The 20573-nt window shown below is 37.1% G+C and overlaps 1 protein-coding gene and 1 pseudogene across 1 annotated transcript in view; both read right to left on the bottom strand.

Annotated features, from left to right (window-relative positions):
• The window catches only part of TBC1D12 (TBC1 domain family member 12), a 140137-nt gene that overhangs the window by 67313 nt on the left and 52251 nt on the right, over positions 1-20573 (bottom strand). The window lies entirely within an intron of this gene.
• On the bottom strand, positions 13789-20483 carry LOC138169633 (caveolae-associated protein 3 pseudogene; annotated as a pseudogene).

Here is a 20573-nt window from a genome sequence, read left to right as displayed (position 1 = left end):
CTGCTTTCCCAAGCAACTGATGTTACCAAGAGCCATTCTGCCAGTTTCTTGTAATTATTAGGCACTTCTAAAATTTGGATCAAAGTATATAGTTCCTGATTCAGTTATAACATAAGCATTACTATATATTACAGTAAATTGTGGCTGGATGCCAATAATGTGTACCAAGCACCAAAATCCTTGTATTTGATTCAAAATTAGAAGTAATATGTCATCTTTTTTTTTCTTTTTTTCCCTTTTGGAGGACAACTGGGGTTCAGTAACTTGCCCAAGGTTACACGGCTAGTTTTTTTGTGTGGGTGTCAAATGTCTTAAAGCCGAAACCAAACTTGGGTCCTCCTGACTCCGGGGCTGGTGCTTTACTCACTGTACCACCTAGCCACCCCGGCAGTAATATATCATCTAAATAATATGTAAATTAATAGAAGGCATTTTGATGTCATTCCAGTATTTTAATGGTACATGAATAGAGAGTTATACAATATGCAAAGTGCCAATGCTAAAAGCAGTGTAAGATTATACAAAGAATGAAAGCCAGTCCTGGTTCTATTTTATAACACTTACTGAAACTGTTAATGATATCATTGGGAGTTCAGGAAGAAGCAGGTTAAACCTAATAACCTTTATTAAAATTAGGACTAAACCAAAGAATTCAATTCACCAAATTTATTCTTAATTTAGAAGAAAAAAAGAATGTGATGTTGCATAAATTAAGACCATTGAGCATGTTATCTATTAGTAAAGGTATCAATCAGGTGACATGAACAGAAGAAGCAAGACTGGCAGCTAGTGTAAAAGAGAAATAAAATGTACAACAAATGAAAAATAAGACAGGTCATTTTTAAAAATGAAAATGATACTAAAGAGTTTTTCCTTCATTTGAGGTTATCTACCACAATGCACAGGTCCTGTACCTAACTGAACATCAAAGATTTGAAATCTAGAATGCCAAGAAATCTGAAAAGCTTAAACATTCTGACAGGTTTGTTATGTTAGAAAGTCCTTGACTTTCCTAAATCCTTCACTGATGGATTAAGTATTGATTTATTTCAAAATGACCAGACTATAAAACACCATATCTCTCAATATTAAATTACAAAAAAGGTATTATTTTCATAGGGAAGGATGTGACAATTCTTGGGTTTTGAATAATTTCAGGTCATACATTCTTTAATATGAACGTCTGAGTACTGGTTTTCAATCCCTCACAAAGATAGAAACCACGGGAATTCTAGTAGGAAGTTAGCAAAATGCTTGTCTAAGTTTAAGGACTTCTACAATGTGTTGCTGGATAAAATAATAACAGTGGAGGTTTTCTCAAAAGAACAGAAAAAGACTGAGGATCTCCCAGACCTCTTCCAATTAATGAATACTGAAGTCTTAATTGTTTTAAGAGCTCCACTGTAGAAGGAAGAATATAGCAGTGAGAAGATTGAATTGATTCTGTATCATTTTTGTTGACTCTATTTACAATTAATTTTAAATCCATCCTGTAAATGCTTAAGCCATTGTTCTTTGTCTCTGAACTTAGAAATTCAGCTGACCTATGATGAATTTTGAAATCCAGTTCTCCTGCTAATCACTATACAATTCTTGCCTCAAGGAAATCTGCTATCCTCGAGGGATGTGAGTGGACACCATGGAGTCTGGCCCAGTATCTATACACAACCAATCTATCCTTCAGGGATTTCTGGTCCACTACCTCTGACCTTGCAGATAGACTAAAACTATAAACATTTCTTAGGCACAGAAAGGAAGGAGGGGGTTGTTGCAACCAATTATATTGTCCCCCATGTCTCAGCTCTGTGACCAATCTTACTGATTTCACAACTGATTTCATGATGTCAAGTTCCTGGAACCAATCATAATTTGTTCCCCACTTACAAAGTTCTATTCTTTCTCCTGTGCTCCCCAAAACTAATCAGTAAATCACACTTTACTAATAAATTGATCATGCTTGGAACTTTGTACCTCAGTTAACTCTAACAGTAGGTGTAGGAGAAATTATGCCAGTTTGATGTTATATTAAACATATTTTTTTAAGTTCTAGTGTAGTTTGCCTATGTCACTCCAAACAAAGAAGACAGTGTGACAGTCAGTCAACAAGCATTTATTAAGTATTTACTATAAGGAACTGAGCTAAATGCTAGGAATACAAAGGAAGGCAAAAGATAGCTCTACTCTCAAGCAGTTCACAATTTAATGCGGGGGGGGGGGGGAGGTTGTGGCAGGGGGAACAATATGCAAACAACTACCATATATACAAAGAGACAGGATAAACTGGAGATCATCTCAGAGGGAAGGCACTAAGATTAGAAAGCACTAGGAAAGATTTCTTACAAAACATGAGATTTTAGTTGCAACATTAAGCAAGCCAGGGGAAACATTACTGGAGGTAAACAGTATATGGATTCAAATTATGATCTGAGTCATTACTACTGAAGTAACCTTAGGCAGGCAAGTGTTCTGGGCCTCAGATTCCTCATCTTTACCATGAGGGAATTAGGCTAAATGGCCTCCAAGTTCTCCTCTAATTTTAAATCATATTATCCTTCAAAGAAAACCAACTTCAATTGAATGAATGCTCATGGAATTCTCAGACCATTTTTTCTAAGTAAATTATCTTTCTGTAACTTTGTTAAAGGGAGTAAAAAACAAAGAAAATCAATCTCACAGAAAAGTCTCTAACAAAAAACAGACTGTAAAAATTGTAAGTGGGTTACAACTACAGGAAGACACCTGATTGGAGAAGTTGCTTTGAATAATAAAGTAAAATCAGCTAACAGGGAAACTGGTTATTAGAATAAGTTTCAGAATTCCCACACCTACAAGGGATATAGAAGGCAACTGGAAGAGATATGGCTTGGTAAGTTAAGGCAATACAGCCTATCATTCTATCAATGGAAAAAAGTTCAATTTAAGTCTTAGCTGCTACCATTCAAAGGTAAACAATGGAAACATTTATCCTTCCTGAACCAGGCCACCCGGCCCAGCCTTTTCCAAATTCTCTGATGTACTTTCTCTTACCATCTCCATGTCAGTTTAGATGGTGATACCACCCCCTGGGGGGTCCTGGAATAATCCAGGGGAGTGGCAGTAGCTTTGGGAGAAATTGGGGGCTGTTGAATAAAAAATAAGGGAGCCATGGAAACATAAGAAGAGAAGAGAAGAAAATTTTGCAAAACTGTCCATATATGTTTCATCTGTTGTGTAACAGTTAAAGTCATAGTGATTACATTATTTTCCAAATAAATACACAAAATACAAGTTATAACCAGTGCTCAAGTCTGCCAACAGGTCTTAATAAGCAAGTATTGGCAGGTTGAGTGTGTTGTGCACCATTAGGAAGTTCAGCATACATCGACAGTAATATGTGCATATGATGACTTGCTTACAATATGATACTACACGGTTACATGACACAATAGCATGTCATCAAAATTTCAGTGCAAGAAAAAAACACATTTACAACAAATTATTAAATTTAAGATGTATCTTTTTTTTTGAAATGATGCAGATTTTTTAAAATGTTAAAAGGTTAAAGAAAGTAGATTTCCAGGGAGGACGCTGAGTAATTTTTTTTTAAAGGGGGCAGTAGACCAAAAAGTTTGGGAACCTCTGGCCTATAACATACAGTTCAAGTGAACAATTAAACTTTACTCCAGTGTGAGGGGATTTCAAAGAATAAACCACACAAAATTAACTAAATTGTACATGAAGTGTAAGGAAACTCAGTCCGACACAGGTTGAAAACATTCATCTTTTCTTGGCATTCAGATCCAAAGCTTTCACACTCTAATGCTAACAGTTACATTTCTGTTAGTAAAAACTAGATGGTTCCTGCTTTTAGCTCTCTTTTTATTTGTGGAGGGGCAAGGCCCTTTCTAGTCTCCATCCTCCCTACTATCTTTTTTAGTTCTCAGTTTTCCAGTCAAAACAACTATCTTTGTAGTTATGTCCCATACCAATTTATTGGGAATCTCCTTGGTTCCTTATTATACATTTCTCTTTCTTCTTCCCCCTTTACCTGAAAGTGTAGAATTGAAGATGCTTTCCTAACTCCTTCTCTAGGATACTTCCTCTTAGACATCCTTCTCTTGGAAATTTTTCCAATCCTTCTGTCCTTTGATGATAAGTCTCTATAATGACTCTACACAATCTAGGGAGGCCTCCTACAGTGTCATCAAGCCAGTGGGGGCTTCTGGTCATTTTACCCAGTCTTACAACATTATAAATGCAGAGAACAGTAGAGCTAAAAGAAATCTCAGGGACCTTCTAGTCCACACCCCTCATTTAAATGATAAGGAAACTGTGACCAATTGAGATTTAAGGGCCAGGGGTTCAAGGTCATATAAATAGTTATGCAAGAATTTACACGTAAACAACAATCACCATCTTACCCTCAAAGACCCCAGCTCTCCAAGAGGCTGAAAATAAGTCATATTCAACATTTAATTTTGAAACAATAATCTCTTGTTCTACTTTGTCAGGGAGCCCCACCTCCAATTCATATTCACTTTTTAGGGTAAAATGCATTATATATAGAATGTGTACATGTGGATGTGTGAATGGATGGATGGCGCACTTTACCAGGAGCCAAAGGATTTATGTTCAAATCCTGTCCCAGACATTTCTTACCTGTGTGAACTAGTACAAGCCAAGTTTCCCCCTAGGGGCCTGTTCCAAAGAAGGAAATTACTCCTAGGGTTAAAATGGTAATAGAAGAAATTCAAAGTACCACCCTCCCCAATTTAGAGAAAAATTTATTACCTTTTTAGTGCATCTAAGGCAGTTAAAATTGGAATGGCCTGGATCACAATGTATCTGCAAAACTAATCAACCTATTACAGTTACCAAGAATTCCAAAAAGTGGTTCCCATATTTTTTAAGAAACTTCTCTGAGTTGGTACTACTATTCAGATTTTTAAAATATACGTATCTAAAACCCATGAATGTAAGTTCCTACTGAGAATATTTTCTGTGATGGCCTTGGTTTTCCCCTTACCTGCAAATCTGATTAAATTCACTCTTTCAGGGAAATTCAGAGATATCCAAGTTGGAGGGAGTCTACTTTTTGAAGGGCCTGTAGCTTGTATGGACATCTCAACTACTCAGCCCTGATGGAGTCACACTGATCAGTAATAAGGACATGATCCTGAAGACATGGGCAGAACACTTCCACAGTGTTCTCTACAGACCATCACCTTACCAGTATTCATTATGAGACATGGGAGACACTGGCAAAGGACCTCCCAAGCATGGCATAACTGCATCAAAGAAAGCACTGTGCTCTATGAGCAAAGCAGAATTGCAGTAACTCAAAAGAAATGTGACACGCACAAATTTAGAGACAATTCCTGTGGACTCTGTGTGACTGACCTGTGGTAGAGCCTTTTAAACTTGTACTGGTCTGATCCACCACAATCAAATACACTGTACCTTTATTCCAACATAGCGATGTCATTTTGGTCCTCTTCAAGAGGGAAGAACAACAACCAACCAACCAATCTTATGCAGTAGAAGCTGTGTTAAATAGGGTTACTAGATTTGGTCTCTGAGCATGCCCAAACCAGGCAATAAAATCAGATTCTGTGTGGCCCATGGGAAATTGAACTACTTGATGAAATCAAAAGCATACTATAAGGATAGAATCAATGCTCTACTAGAAAGTACTAGGGATTGCCAAAATTATCTCATCTTTTGATTTACATAAGGATTTTGGGCAAATGGCCTTGAATGAGGAATCCAAACCCCAAACAGTATTTGTAACCCCAAATTGGATGCACAAATTTGAAAACCTGAAGTTTACAATTATAGCATTAAAATTTTAGTTTAAGCACAAGGTTTCTAAATGTAAGGCATAAATGAAATGAATTCCAGGTGCATAAATCATTGCCTTCTTCCACTGTAAGAAGTACAATGAGAATCAGAAGCAAGCACAATGAAATCATATAAAGTACAGATTTTGTGTTGCCATTAATTTTTTGTTAAGTGATATTTAACTATAATCTTGCAGTTTTTCTTTTTAAGAGAAATCCCAGATACACTGAACTATGACTTACTATATGACTCAAAATAGTTTGAAAACATACTTGACTTATAACATGTTAACAGTTGCCCCAGAACCACAAAGAACTCCATTTGTGATTCCCATTATGAAATCTAGGGGAGTTCTTCCCTTATCCTCTCAGAACTACAAAGCCCAGCAAAACCTAAGAATTCCTCCTCTCATCCTCTATCATCCTCATCATGGCAGAATAAGTCTATCGCATTAGGATGGATGGGGATGTTCAGCACTTGCTACTCTGTCCCTCTCTTTTCCCCAACAATCTCTCTCTAATTTTCACCAATCTCCTAAATTGGCTGGTGGTAACAAGAGGAGGGGAAGACATAGGGAAAAGGAAAAGAAAAAGCTGATGAGGATAATCCACATGAGACATCATCAGCTCCTCATCAGACACCCATCTTTCCAGTTTTCCATTTCCACTCGAAGATCAGAAAAGAAGGTAAGATGTTCAAAGTAAAATGTCTAGATTTCAATTCTGAGAAATAGGTAGGGAGCTCACATCAGCAATAATACACATCTCCCTTAGTTAAGGTTACTGATAAGTAACTAAGGTTTCTTGAGAAAAGTCACCTTTTAAAGAATTGATGATGTAGTTGACCACTAAGGGTAGGGAATGAGATCATGCTGACAATAACTGCTATATGACTGCAAAGAAAAACACTCTTGAAGGCAGACTATCTAAGCAACAGTTTTCTGAAAATATGGGGAGTACTAGAAAGAGTGCCCAGAGATTCTCATATAAACTTTAGTCAAGGAGAGACTTCTAAGAGCAGCAATTAAAGGTACCTTGCCCCTTAAATAAATAGGATAGTGGAAGAAAACAGGGAGAAAGTTATTTTGAAAACATCATGATCCACCAAATATATGCCAAAAGACAACCAATATCAAGTATTTATTAAGTGCTGTATTAGTAAAATATTATACACAAGGTACTATTAGGTGGTAAGGATAGAAAAGACAAAAATGAAAGCCTCTTCTATCAAGGAAGAAATAGCATGTAAAAGCAAACAAAATAGAGATGAGAGTGCTGGACTTGGATTCAGGAAGACCTGAATTAAAATCCTGCCTCAAACACAAGCTGAATGACCCTAGATTAACCTCTGTAAGCCTCAGTTTCCCCATCTGCAAAATGGGGGAATAACAGAATGACAGGGTTATCATGAGGATAGAATGAGATAATATGTAAAACATTTGGGAACATTAAAGTACAATACAAATGTTAGCTATTGCTAGTATTTTTATTATTATAACAGAATATATACAAGTAAATACAAAGTAATTTTATGGAAGAAACACAAGCAGCTGGAGAGATCAAGAAAGTTAACTGAAGATGGCTTCTGAAGGAAACTAATAATTCTAAGAGGAAGATATGAAGAGGGAATGCATTCCAGGAATGGTAGGCAACGTATATTGACAAAAAGAGGGAGGAGGGAGATGGAATACAGTGTTTGAGGAAGAACAGATGGGCCAATTATAGTTTACTTGACTCTTTCAGATTTATTTTGTTTTTTAAGTAAATTATAACCAACTCTTTAGATATCTGGAATGGACAGTCAATTAGCAAGAGGAAGAAAAGTTGGAGAAAAGGGAAGGAAAGGAAAACTTCTGTTTAAAAAAAAAAAGTCCATCTCTCCCTCATAAACTCTAACAAATACTTGAAAGGACCACAGAAAGAGAAATAAGGAAAAAACCAAAAGGGACCAAAATTAAATTTATCCATCCAATTGAGAACTAGCTTCCCTGGCTTCCTTCAAGTCTCCGCTGAAGTCCCACCTTCTGCAAAATCCCTCTTAAGGCTGCTGCCTTCCCTCTGAGCTGATTGCCCACTTAACCTGTACAGAGCCATCAGCACATAACTGCTTTGCATGTCACCTCCTGCATTACACTGTGAGTTCCTTGAAAGCAGGGGCTGTCTTTTGCCTTTTTTTGTATTCCTAATGTTTGCCACGGTGCCTGCCACATATTAATCAGAACAGTGACCAATAAATTCTAGTTGACTGACAAAAAGAGTAGCAGAAATGAGGAGTATGAAGCCAGTGCAAACTAAGGTGAACCAGGAAAGCCAGAAGAGGCAGGTAAAAGAACTACATAAGGCTTGGTAAGGCAGGCAGGCAGTCAACATAAGGCAGTTGTGAGGAGTTGGGAAGAGGGATGTGGAATCTGTTACAAGCCAGCTCAAGCTCTAATATTCAGGGACCAGAAGCCAAATCCCAGTCCTGTCCTGCCCTGTCAGAACATAAGAATGGAACAGAATAGGAGGACAAGGATAAGTTGTACCCTCCTTAGAACAGTGGGAATCACAGCAAGTGAAAGGATCAACTCAAAACCTCAGGATAAGTGTGAGGGTGATTGGGTAGTGTTATGAAAGAGGCCTAAGACTATTCTTGATCTCTAACATCCCACTTGAGCCAGTCACAGTTAGAACAGGGGTTAAAAATCAACTTCTGAGAGAGGATCATGGAAGAAGAAAACAGCCCTGCTTAGGTCAGAATCCAGCAATGGACAACCAGGAAAGTGACCAGCCACGCCATCTAGTTTGCCAGACGCAACAACAAAGTGACATGCAAATTACAGAGGACCAGGACAAAATATGTCCTATCCAACCCCAAGAACACTGACTTAAGCCCAAAATCCCAATCCAAGAATGGATATGAGTCAAAAGAAAAAGGATATGACGTGTTGATGAAAGGAAACACAATTAACAATCATAAGAGTGACTGTAAATGAGATGAAATCATTCATAAGGCAAACTAGTATAATGTATTAGGAAGTAAAATTTAACAACATATATTTTAAAAGAAACTCTTGTAATATAAAGATTCACCCAGTGTTTAACTGATGAGCTAAACCAGAATTTTATTATACTTCAGGAAAATATAAAACAGAGGGGGAAGTAATTAATTTCAAAAAAGGTTAACAGTAAAAATCAACATGGTTAAAAGAGATAAACAGGGAAACTATGTTATGTTTAAAAGAAACATAATGAAAAATATTAATATTTGATCTATTTGCACTGAATAGCATTAACAACCTGAAGGAAAATTTAATCAAATTAAAATAAGAAAAAGACATCAAAACTATAATAGTTGGGGCCCTCAATGTATCCCTCTCAGACTAGGCAAACCATAAAAGACAAATAAGAAGGACATGAATAAAATTTCTGAAAAACTTGCTATGATAGAACTCCAGTAATTAGAGAGTAAGAATAGAAAGGAATATACTTCACAAAAATGAAATGTAAGTAAATTATTGGCCCAAATATATGCAAACAAAAATAATACCTTGATTAAATAAAGATTTATAAAAATGTATAAAAAACTAAATTAAGAGAATAAGAATTTAAAATTCAGTATTTTTTAAAGCCCACCCTTCCTCCTCTGCTACTAAAAACAGATATAGAAAATAACAAAACCATGCCGACTGGGGCCATCACAAATTTGCTATAATCTCAACTTGGCCCTCATTGCATCAAGGCAACTGTTTTACACTTCCCCTAATCAATTCACAATCCTACTCACCACACCAGCTATTCTAAACTTTCTCTTTCTAGCGAAAGCCTTTCTAGTGACCCCCCTCCTCCCAACCTCTCAGCTGAAAATCACACCTAGGTCACTAACATAAATGAGGACCTGCACAGAGAACTCCTTTCCTCCTCCTCTCACATCCCTGACATCATCTCCCCATTCTCCTCCTTCACTCTAGTCTGATAAAGAGGTACATCTTTCTCCTTGTCAAGGCAAATCCTCTGTAATCTTAACTTTTTGTGCAAAAGACATTTTAAATCAAATATGTCCAAACAGAACTCATTTTTCCCCCAATCCTTTCTCCCTCCTACCTTCCCTATTACTGGAGAGGACAACATCATCCTCCTTAGTCCCTCAGGCTTCCTAAGAATCATACTGGATGCCTCACTATCTCTCAACCCCACCCCATACCTAATCTGTTCCCAAGATCTATTGATTTCACCATTGCAAAAGCTTTCCAATACATCCCTTTCTTTCCTCTGACATTGCCACCACTACAGTGCAGACACTCATCACCACTTCACACCTAGATTACTGCACCAGCCCCCAATCTATCTTCCACCTCCACTAACCAAGTAAAGTGAATTTCCTAAAGCACAAGTCTGACCATAACACCCATCCCCCCCCACACACACACATATTTAATACATTCCAGTGGCCCCCTATCACCTCCAGGATCACATGCTCTGTTTGGCATTTGAAGTCCTTCATAATCTAATCCCTTCCTACCACATACTTTGATTCAGTTACCCTGGTCTCCTGACTGTTCCATGAACAAGAAATTCCATCTCTCATCTCTGCACATCTTCTCTGAAAATCCCATCTTTCACAGGAAAACTTTGCCAATCTCTCTTAATTCTAGTGTCTTCCCACTGTTAATTCTTTTTATTCTGTATATTAGTTGCTTTGCATGTTGTCTCCCCCATTAGGCAGTAAAGTCTTTTAGGCCAGGGACTGTCTTTTGCCTCTTTTCATAACCTAGAACTTAGGACAGTGTCTGGCATAGAATAGGCACTTAATAAATATTTACTGAATTGCATTTTGCTAATCTCTCTCTCTCCCTATTCATTGCGTGTTTCCCTTCTGCCTACAAATACACTCATGTCTTGCTTATCCTTTAAAAACAAAAAACCTCACATGATCCAACCATCACTGCTAGCTATTGTCCTAGGTCTCTCCTTTCCTTTATAGTTAAGCTTCCTAAGAAAGCCATCTATACTTTGTGCCTCTACTTTCTCTCCTCTGACTTGATTTTTTTTCTTTTGTCTGAAATACTTTATTTTTAAACTTCTTTAAAATCTTATTTTCCGTTAACAAGCATTTATTTTCTTATTCTTCCATATTAAGTTCCCCCCACCCTCCGAAAAAGAAAAACCAAACCTCTATACAAATATTGAGGGCCAAGCAAAATAAATTCCCTTACTGACCACACTCAAAAATGTGATGGCTAATTCTGCACTTGTATTCATCACCCCTTTATCAAGAGGTTGGTAGCATGCTTCTTTATAGGTCCTCTATACTCATAGCTAGTCACTGCACTGATCAGAGTTCTTAAGTCTCTCAAAGTTGTAATGCTGATGGTATTATATAAATTATATAAATCTGCTCCTTCGGTCTGCAGAAGTTTATACAAGCTTTCCTTGTTTTTTTTGAAACCATCCTTTTCATAAATTCTTATAGCACAGTAACATAACATTACAGTCACATACAAAAATTTATTCATCTGTTTTCATTAGATTCTGGCCTCTATGCAACATGGCTTCCCACTTGATTATTCAACTGAAGTTGCTCTCCCCAATGTTACCAATGATCTTTTTATTGCCAAATCTAATAGTTTTTCACCATTCTGAACTTCATCTTCTTTGTAGCATTTGACACAATCAGTAAATACTCAATAAATTCCTATTATGTACCAAGCACTGTGCTAAGCAGTGGAGATATACACCTTATCCTTCTGGATACCATCTCTTCTCTAAGTTTTGAAAACACTATTCTTTTCTGATGTTCCTCCTACTTCTACTCTTTCTTCTCCTCTTTGCTGCATTCTTCATCCTGGTCACACCCACTAACTATGAGTGTCCCCACTCCTTACCCCTTGTCCAGGCTCTGTCCTAAGCCCCTTTTTCTGTTCACTCTAAACCATTTCACTTGGTGATTTCATCAGCTCCCATGTTCAAATATCTTCTCTATGAAGCATATTCAGACATCTACACATCCAGCCCTAACTTCTCTTCTGTGTTCTAATCTCATACCAAATATCTTTCAGTCATCTCAAATACAACACATTTAACACAGAACTCATTGTTTATTTTTCCTCCCAAGCCCTTCTCTCTTTCAAAATTCTTATTACCCTTAGTCATAAGGTTTGCAACCTCAGTGTTATCCTCAACTCTTTATTCACACTCATCCCAATAAGCTGCCAAGTCTTGTTGTTTCTACACTTAACATCTTTCATATATGTTTCCTTCCTGTCTACCCACACAAATCACTACCCTAATTTAGGGTAGTGATAATATCATACCTGGACTACTGTAATAGTCTTTTTTTTTTAAGCAATCAGGGTTAAGTAACTTGCTCAAGGTTACATGGCCAGTTATTTCTGGGTGTGGTGCTGAGTATCAGAGCCCAGTTTTGATCCCCAGGTCATCCCAACACTGGAGCTGGTGCTCTTACTCACTGAGCCACCTGGCTGCCCCTGTAATAGTCTTCTAATAGGTCTCCATATTTCAAATCTTCTCTATTACAATCCATCCACTCAACCTCCAAGGTGACTTTCCTGAAGCATAGGTCTGACCATGTTATCCCTATGTCCATAAGTTATAAAAAATATAATAAAAAAGTTGCATTTTCATGTTTCATTCTTTTACTGCTCTATTATGTAGTTCCAAATGATCATTTCTGGTTTTGTTAAGTTCATGATAAAAATACTTTTAAAAAAGTTTAACAGAGTAGGTATAAAAGACCCAGAATCAATCAACCATAGTAACAGAGTGCTGACAAATCCAAGGACTCCAAACTACATTGGTTAAGGATAAGGTATGTGATAGAAACAGAGGAAAGCTGGAAAACAGTCTGGCAGAAATTAGATATATACCAACATCTCAAACTATATACCACAATAAGTTCCAAATGAACATATGACCTAAAAACTAAAGTTCATGTTAAAACAAAGTTGGAGATCAGGATATAAGATATCTTTTAAGTGTAGAAAAGGGAAGCATTCTTGACCAAATAAGGGCTAGAAAGGATCACAGAGAGTAAAATGCATAATTTTGATTAGAAAACCCTGAAAAAATTTTGCACAAACAAATTCAATGCAATTAGAATTAGAAGGGAAACATTTAAATGGGAAAATTGTAGTAAATTTCTATGATAAAGGTCTTATATTCATGACATATAGGGAATGATTTAAACAGAGTAAGTGGTATTCCATATTATATAAATGAGCAAATCATATGAACAAGTAATTTTCAAAAGAATTAAAGCAAATAATTAAGAACCATAAGGAAAAAACCTGCAAATCAATAGACTTGCATCAAGAGAAAACAAAACAATTCTATCATCTGAGCAAAGATTTCAAAAAAAGAGAAATGAATGTTGTAGTAGAGGCCACAGGAGGATAAGCACACTAATACAATCATGGCGGAGCTGTGAAGTGGTTCAACCATTCTAGAAGGAAATTTCAAAATATACCCAAAAGGTCACTAAGAGTATATACCCACTGCCCAATTGATATTACTAGATTTATGAGGAAAAGGACCAAAATGGACAACAATATTTATAGTAAACTACTTTTTGCAACTTAAAAAAAATTGTAAAAAAACCTAGAAACTAATGGATTGTCTGTCTTATTAAGCTAAACAAATTATGCCACAGGAAGATAAAAGAATATCATTTCACCACAAGAAACAGCAAAAGGGACAAACTCAGAAAAACCTAAGAAAAACTGTATGAACTGATAAAGACTGAAGCGAGCAAAACCAAGAGAAAAAAAACACTGCACCAAAAAACAACTGTGAAAGACTTAAGATCTATGGTAAATACAATAACCAATGATTATTAAGAATTATGCTTCTCTCCCCTTGGCAGAGAGGCAATAAAGGTCAGAATGAGGCAGATTATATATTTTTTTTAATTTAAAAGATTCCCCCATATTTTAATTAAATAAATTTTTTTTTTAGTGAAATAAGTTTATTAATCTTGAGCACACTTGGGAGGGTGACAGTGTTTGTCTCTGAGGTTTAAAATAGGGTGGATTGGAGGGTTTTGGAGTAGAGGTCTCAGTTTGGGAGTGAGGTGAGTGATAAAGGTAGGGTTCTTCCTTTACTTAAGTAAAGGTGATCTATAGGTAATTGGGCTCTGTTGCTTAGCAACTGATGGTGCCATTAAAGATAAAAGGCAGGAGAAGTGGGCAGGCAGGATGGAGCACTGGGCAGTACCCTCTTGCTGAAGCATCAGAGTTTCCCTGGCCTCAGGGCTCTCTCGCTCTTCCACAAGGCTCCTCTGTGTCTCTAGTTCCAACCCTGGCTCTGCTTCAATCACTACCCTGCCTCAGGCTGATTTTGAACACGCTGGCTAGGGCCCAATCAAGGAGGCGTGGTAGGAGTGGGTGGAGGTGGGGCAGGGCCCTTGCTCTTTCGGGTGCCCAGCACCCTGCGAAGGCTCGCACCTTCTCTAGGCCTGTATGCCTAAGCCGCTTGGCCCGGGATTCCACTGGCTCCTCGTCTGAGCTCTCCCTTTCTTCCAGCTCTTCTGGCGCCTCTGGTCCTAGTTCCTTCTCTTCTAGCTCTGTGGATTCTGGCTCCTTCTGAAAAGCACTGGCTGGGATTTCTGCCTCCTCCTTGAAGAGCTGCACTTGCAGCTGGCCGCGGGCGACCAGCAGCGCGTGGTTGGCCTCGTGCGTGCTGATGCGCTCGGCCTTGTCCAGCAGCTGGGCCAGCGTGTTGCTGGTGTGCCCGTGGCTGCGGCTGAGCGAGCCCAGGCCGCTCTGGATGCGGCGCACGGTGTCCCTGAGGCCGCCCTGGCGCTCCGGCACCGCCTCCAGCATGGTGGACAGCTTCTCCAGTAGCGTCACCACTGTCACTGCGTGCACCGAGACGGAGACGCGCTCCGCGGCTTCCGCAGGCACGCCCTCCCCCATGGCTCCTCGAGATGCCCGAGCCAGAGCTCGCTCCAATCTGGGCCCCTCCCGTTTCTGCTTTGCCCAGCGATCTCCAATTAAATAATTTTCAATTACATGTAAAAAAAAATTTGCCACTTTTCAGTTTTGAATTCCAAATTCTCTCCCTCCCTTTCCCCATTCCTTGAGAAGATAAGCAATTTGATATAAAGTGGTCACACAAAACATTATTTCCATATTAGCCATGTTGCAAAAGAAAACACAAATTAAAAAAAAATGAAGAAAGCAAAAAAACCCGCAGCATTTAGACTCCAGTTCTTTCTCTGAAGGTGGATAGCATTTTTCATCATAAGTCCTTCAGAACTGTCTTGGATCATTGTATTGATCAGAATAGCTAAGTCATTCATAGTGGATCATTGTAGAATATTGTTGTTACTGTGTACAATGATCTCCTGGTTCTGCTGAATTCACTTTGCATTAGTTCATGTAAGTTTTCCCAGGTTTTTCTGAAACCAAATGATATGTACTTTTTCAAACAATAACTGTATAGATTTATTTTGCATTATTATACTCATTACAAAAGAGAGCTTTTATTTCTCTTGGTTAGAAGAAAATCTGGGGAAAGGACTAAAGGGTAATGGTAGCCAATACTTAAAAAAAAAAAATTTGACCAATCACTGAAAAAAATTCCTATGGAGAAAAGAACAGAGGAAGTTCAAAATGAGTCAGAGGCCATATTAGATCTACCATATTAAACTTGACATATACCAAAAAAATAAACAAAAAAACAGTAGAGTTTTACAGTTTAATATGCAGTAACCTTTTCTGTTCTTCTTTGAATGGGTAAAATGTTCATGTTTGTTGATGTCTGCCAAGAAAAAAAAAATTTTTTGCCTTTCTGGAGGGGAGAAGGCAAGGCAATTGGAGTTAAGTGACCTGCCCAAGGTCACACAGCTAGTAAGTGTTAAGTGCCTGAAGCCGGATTTGAACTAAGTTCCTCTTGACTCCAGGACCAGTGCTCTATTCACTGCGCCATCCAGCTGCCCCTAAGAAAAAAATTTTTTTTAAAGATAAAGAGGATGGACATGACTAACAGATGTCAACAAACATTTATTAAGGCACTGGGGATTCAAAATTTTTTAAACTGCATAGTACCTAGACTCTAGATACTGATCTTCCACTGATATAATGTAAACAGAGAATATAACTCAAAATGAAGTACAATAAGGCAAAAGGAAGACCTGGACAAAGTGCAGAAAAAAATACTTAATTAGTCAAGATTGTGGAAAGCTCCATGGAGAAAGCAGCACTGAAGCAAATCCTTAAAGAGATTTCTCAAAGGTAGAGTTATGAGAGTGCATTCTAGGGGGGTAGGAAAGAGTATACTGAAATTGAGAAATAGCCAACAATCCAGTTTGAGAAGAATGTAGGTTGTGTGAAGGATGGTTAGTTAGTACAGGGGTATGCAGAATTACTTCTGATATTTGGGAAGATTATAACATACTATTTCTGCAACTTTGAACATAAAGCAAAAAGGTAGAAGTCTGGGTTAAGTTCTGATGTCTAGGTGAAGGACAGAACTTTAATGATGGGTAGTAAGGAAGGGATTTAGGTGGATGGAGCTTTCTAATGAATAAAAAAAAAAGTCCACAAATAAGACTCAAGGCAATCATCTGCCTAGCATTATTAGAATAAATTGCTCATCCCTTCTCTGGAATTTTGCTAGAACTTTATTATTAGAGGGAAGGAAGGAAAAGTATACCTTAGAATTCTAAGATCAATCAAGGCTCTCTGATTCACTAGCAATGCAAGCAAATCTGTGGCCTTTTGGCCCAAGGGTTTTGCTATTCCTTTGAATAGCAACAGTATTCTGATCCAGTGTCCAGGACCAGAAAAAAAATAAAAGTGACCCCCTGCTAGCTGATGCAACTAGCAAACAACCAAACTGGCCTTTCAATCAGATGAAGATTCTTTTTACCAGAATCTCTCTAAAGCCTCTTCTGGCAAACCTGGGAGCCCTTCTTTGTTCTAAAAGGCCAATAAGGATACTCTGCCAGGTATTAATATTTCAACAAAAGGTCAATTTGATTTTCAATAGATACATACATACATACACACACACACATATATATATATACACATATATATACACTAATATTTTAGGCACCAATAAAAATACCTTTTCTGACTAGAATATTTGATCATTCTAGAATTTTTTTTTTGTAGTTTACAGGTTTATTTAACACAAATAAAAATGTGCAAGGCTTTTTACTCATTTTCTTCACTCCTCAGTCTAGCGTTTGGATTGGTGATCTTGATGGCCAGCTGAGCTGCTCTCTCAACAATAACTTTCCGATTCTTAGAGGAAACGTTGTGAGCAATCTCAGCTCAATAAGATTTGTTGCACATCAGGACTTCTAGCTCTTTGACATTGTGCACCAAAAACTTCAATCCACTTGGCAGCATGTGTTTTGTCTTCTTATTGCTTCCATAACCAATACTGGGCATCAAGATCTGGCCCTTGAATCGCCTTCATACCCTGTTGTCATTGCCTCTTGGTTTACGCCAGTTTCTCTTGATCTTGACACATCTGGTGCCAGATGAACTTTTTGGTCCTCTTCTTGACGATTTTAGGCTTCGTGAGGGGTCTGAGGGCGGGCATGGCGCCGGTGAAGAGACAGCGACCCCTCCAATGTAAGCGCCAACAGAAAGAGAGAGAAGGAAACCATTCTAGAATTTTTTATGGTATTATTTACCTATTACTCCCAATGCACAAGCTAAAATATGGATAAAAACATGTTCTGATTGCTATAATTATACTATAACTTCCATGAATGATAATTTCAGAAACAATGCCTTACCTGAAAACAGGTAAGTAATCATCCCTAGAAATCAAATTTAGTGATTAGAAGAAATATTACTAGCTTTCTGGATACCAGTTATTTTACTGTTTCAACCTCTAGGCCAAGACATTATTCAGAACATATAAAGTTATTCCAAAAGTAATATTGTGGGAAAAAAAATGTGTTTTTCATGTAGACACTACTTTCAATTTGTTTTTATAACATTAAAGATACAAGTACACAAACTGTGGCTTAGAGACACAAAAGTTGGGTTTGTCAGAGATTGCAGAAAAAACTGGTTGTCAATACAGCAAAAGCAAGGACAAGATCAATCCAATGTTAGAGAGGTGCAATCATAAAGTAAGCTAAGGAACTAAGTATATTATCTTCAAGTTAATCTGAAGTTATCCTCACAACTACTCAGGTACATTCAGATGGAAACTCTTAGCTTTTAATTTGCATATAAAACCAAAAGCCTGGTTTGGATGAACTTTAATCTAGTCAAGTATTGTTTATAATTAACAGATGAAATTTGTAACTTGAATCACCCAACCAGTTCAAAAACAGGCCAAAAGAAGGCATTTCACACCTGTAAGAGAAAACACATGAAAATCTTCATAATTATAACACTAACAAGTAGAATATGGGAATCAATCTTCAGAAGTTAGTAAATTATATGGTTTTAGTTTCTATTGTAGCCTTAAAGTGATCTATTTTACTGTCTTAAAGTAGTATTATTAAAATAAAGATAGCCATTCAATAAGATTTATGATAGAAACTAAAATGATTTTTAACCTATACACATCAATTTAATTCAACTAAATAAAAAGTTTAGATAAGTCAAATTACCTCATGAAGTTCACAGTTTATAAGGGGATATGATCCAGATAAAGATAACTAAAATACAAAATGTATAATGTACATGAGAGAAGTATACAAAGAGCACTCTTCATTCTATGAATCAGGTGTGTTTCTGCAGACTTGTGTGGTACAAAAAATGCAGTGTTAAGGCAAATCTTACTTTTTCCATTTACTTTATACAGATCAATAGCTTATACTGATATAGTAGTGTTTTAATGTTTGCAAAGTTTTCTTTGTATGTGTGTGTGTATATAAATCTGCAACTCACTTAAACCCTGTGAGTGAGACATTACAATTATCACCCCCATCTTACATATCAGGAAAACAAGACTCAGAAAGGTTATGTGATTTGCTTTTGTATTACACAGTAAGAGACCGAGGCAGGACTTACACCAAGTCTAGCATTCTATCAGGCCATGCTAAGAAGGACATTTAGTGCATTAAACATTTAAGCATTTGTTTTAAGAGAAATTTAATGAAATGTTCGTTCTATTCTAGTTTTACCTTTAACTATTGTCACCATTAAGAGATCATGAATGAGAGGGCAAAAAAGCAGTTTTCTAGCCATGGATATATTTGGATGTACTGCACTTTTCCAGAAAAGCAAAGACAATTCCTCATCTCCGTTAGCTGTTTTCTCTTTGAGATCATAGCTTTCTTCACTTCCTAAGGGCTCAATACACAAAACTTTGTCCTGAAATTTGCCAGATTCACTTTCCTCTTCTTGATTGTTTTAGAGGTAACTTAATTTTCAATTAGTTTTTAGTTATAAGCTCCCTCTTCCCCCAAACTCTTCAATCCCAGGAAATACCTATTAAACTGATAAAATTATCACATTACACTGCAGACAGGAGGACACAACCATTTATAAAACCATCAACTGAAAAAGACATGTCTAGAAAGATAGATATATGAAAAAGAAGGAAGATGTACAACTAGGGAGATGACAGGAAGTGAAGAAAAAGGAGAAATGTTTGAGGGAAAGGTAAAGAAAGAAGGATATTCTCAATCTTAGTATCACCTAACTGGTGCAAACAAAAGGAACTCTCAAGTCCATAAGAAGAAAAATGAAAGATACATAACATAAGCTTGAATCTGCTGTACAAGAAGTATAAGTCATTCAGTTTCACTGATCAAATCTCTACCCATAGCTACAAGAAAGCCAACAACATATAAAAGATTACTCCCAAAGGATAGCTTTGCCCTGGAAATGGAGGTTAGTAGAGGAAATGTGCCATTTTGATAAGAACTTAAAAAAGACCAATAGACAAGCCCTTCTTAGAAATCCCTTAGCAACTCTTCTATCTCTCTTTCCCACATACAGAAAATAGGTAATTTGAGTAAGGATGAATCAGTCTAGATAGAGATAAAGAGAGTTGTCCTTTGTTTTATAATTCTCAAATCATTAATATAAAATCTGTGAGCAAGAAACAGAATGTGGAAGCCTGACTTTTGAAAAAAAAAAAGCTGATGAAAGGAATGCAGTTTGTCTACAAATACAGATAGAGTTTATGACATACATGTCATTTAGAGTAGAGAAATGTCATTACTACAAATCAGTTTCCAATGAGGAATAAAAATATATACCCACAAACTTACAACAGGGTATCCCATGTCAAAGAATGCTGGCACAATAAGCCCTTGGTAAATCCAGATCCAAGTCCTTAATCTTATCCCTGGATGGATCACTTAGCTGAGTGGACAGCCAGTCAAAGAGAGTCATTAAGTAATTTCTTAATCAGGAACAATTTTACTAAAATGTCAGTGAGTTTTAAGAACCTTTAATTATCAATTTGTCTCCATGATTTTAAAGATTTGCCTCCCCCAAAATACCTTTAAATTTTAAAATCATATACCAATAATTTCCCTTACCAAGAGAAATCAGATGAACCTTTCAAGCAACTAAGGGAACAGTTAATGAATCTTATAACAAAGAAAGTTCTTTTCAATTTTAATAATGACTAATTCACTTTTGGGTAACTAATGCTTTTGGGTAAATTTTGGCATATTGAATTGGGTTAAATCAGAGTACAACTATAATTAAAAATAGATGCTTTTTTTTTTCTTGTCCTTTTGGAGGACAATTGGGGTTAAAGTAACTTCTTGCCCAAGGTTACATGGCTAGTATTTCTGTGTGGGTGTTAAGTGTCTCAGGCCTG

Source organism: Petaurus breviceps, unplaced genomic scaffold (assembly GCF_028583685.1).
Source record: "Petaurus breviceps papuanus isolate PSGF00001 unplaced genomic scaffold, PetGlider_PUasm1.0 37, whole genome shotgun sequence".
In the NCBI taxonomy this organism is placed as follows: Eukaryota; Metazoa; Chordata; class Mammalia; order Diprotodontia; family Petauridae; genus Petaurus; species Petaurus breviceps.
This window is presented reverse-complemented; position numbering and strand designations above follow the sequence as displayed.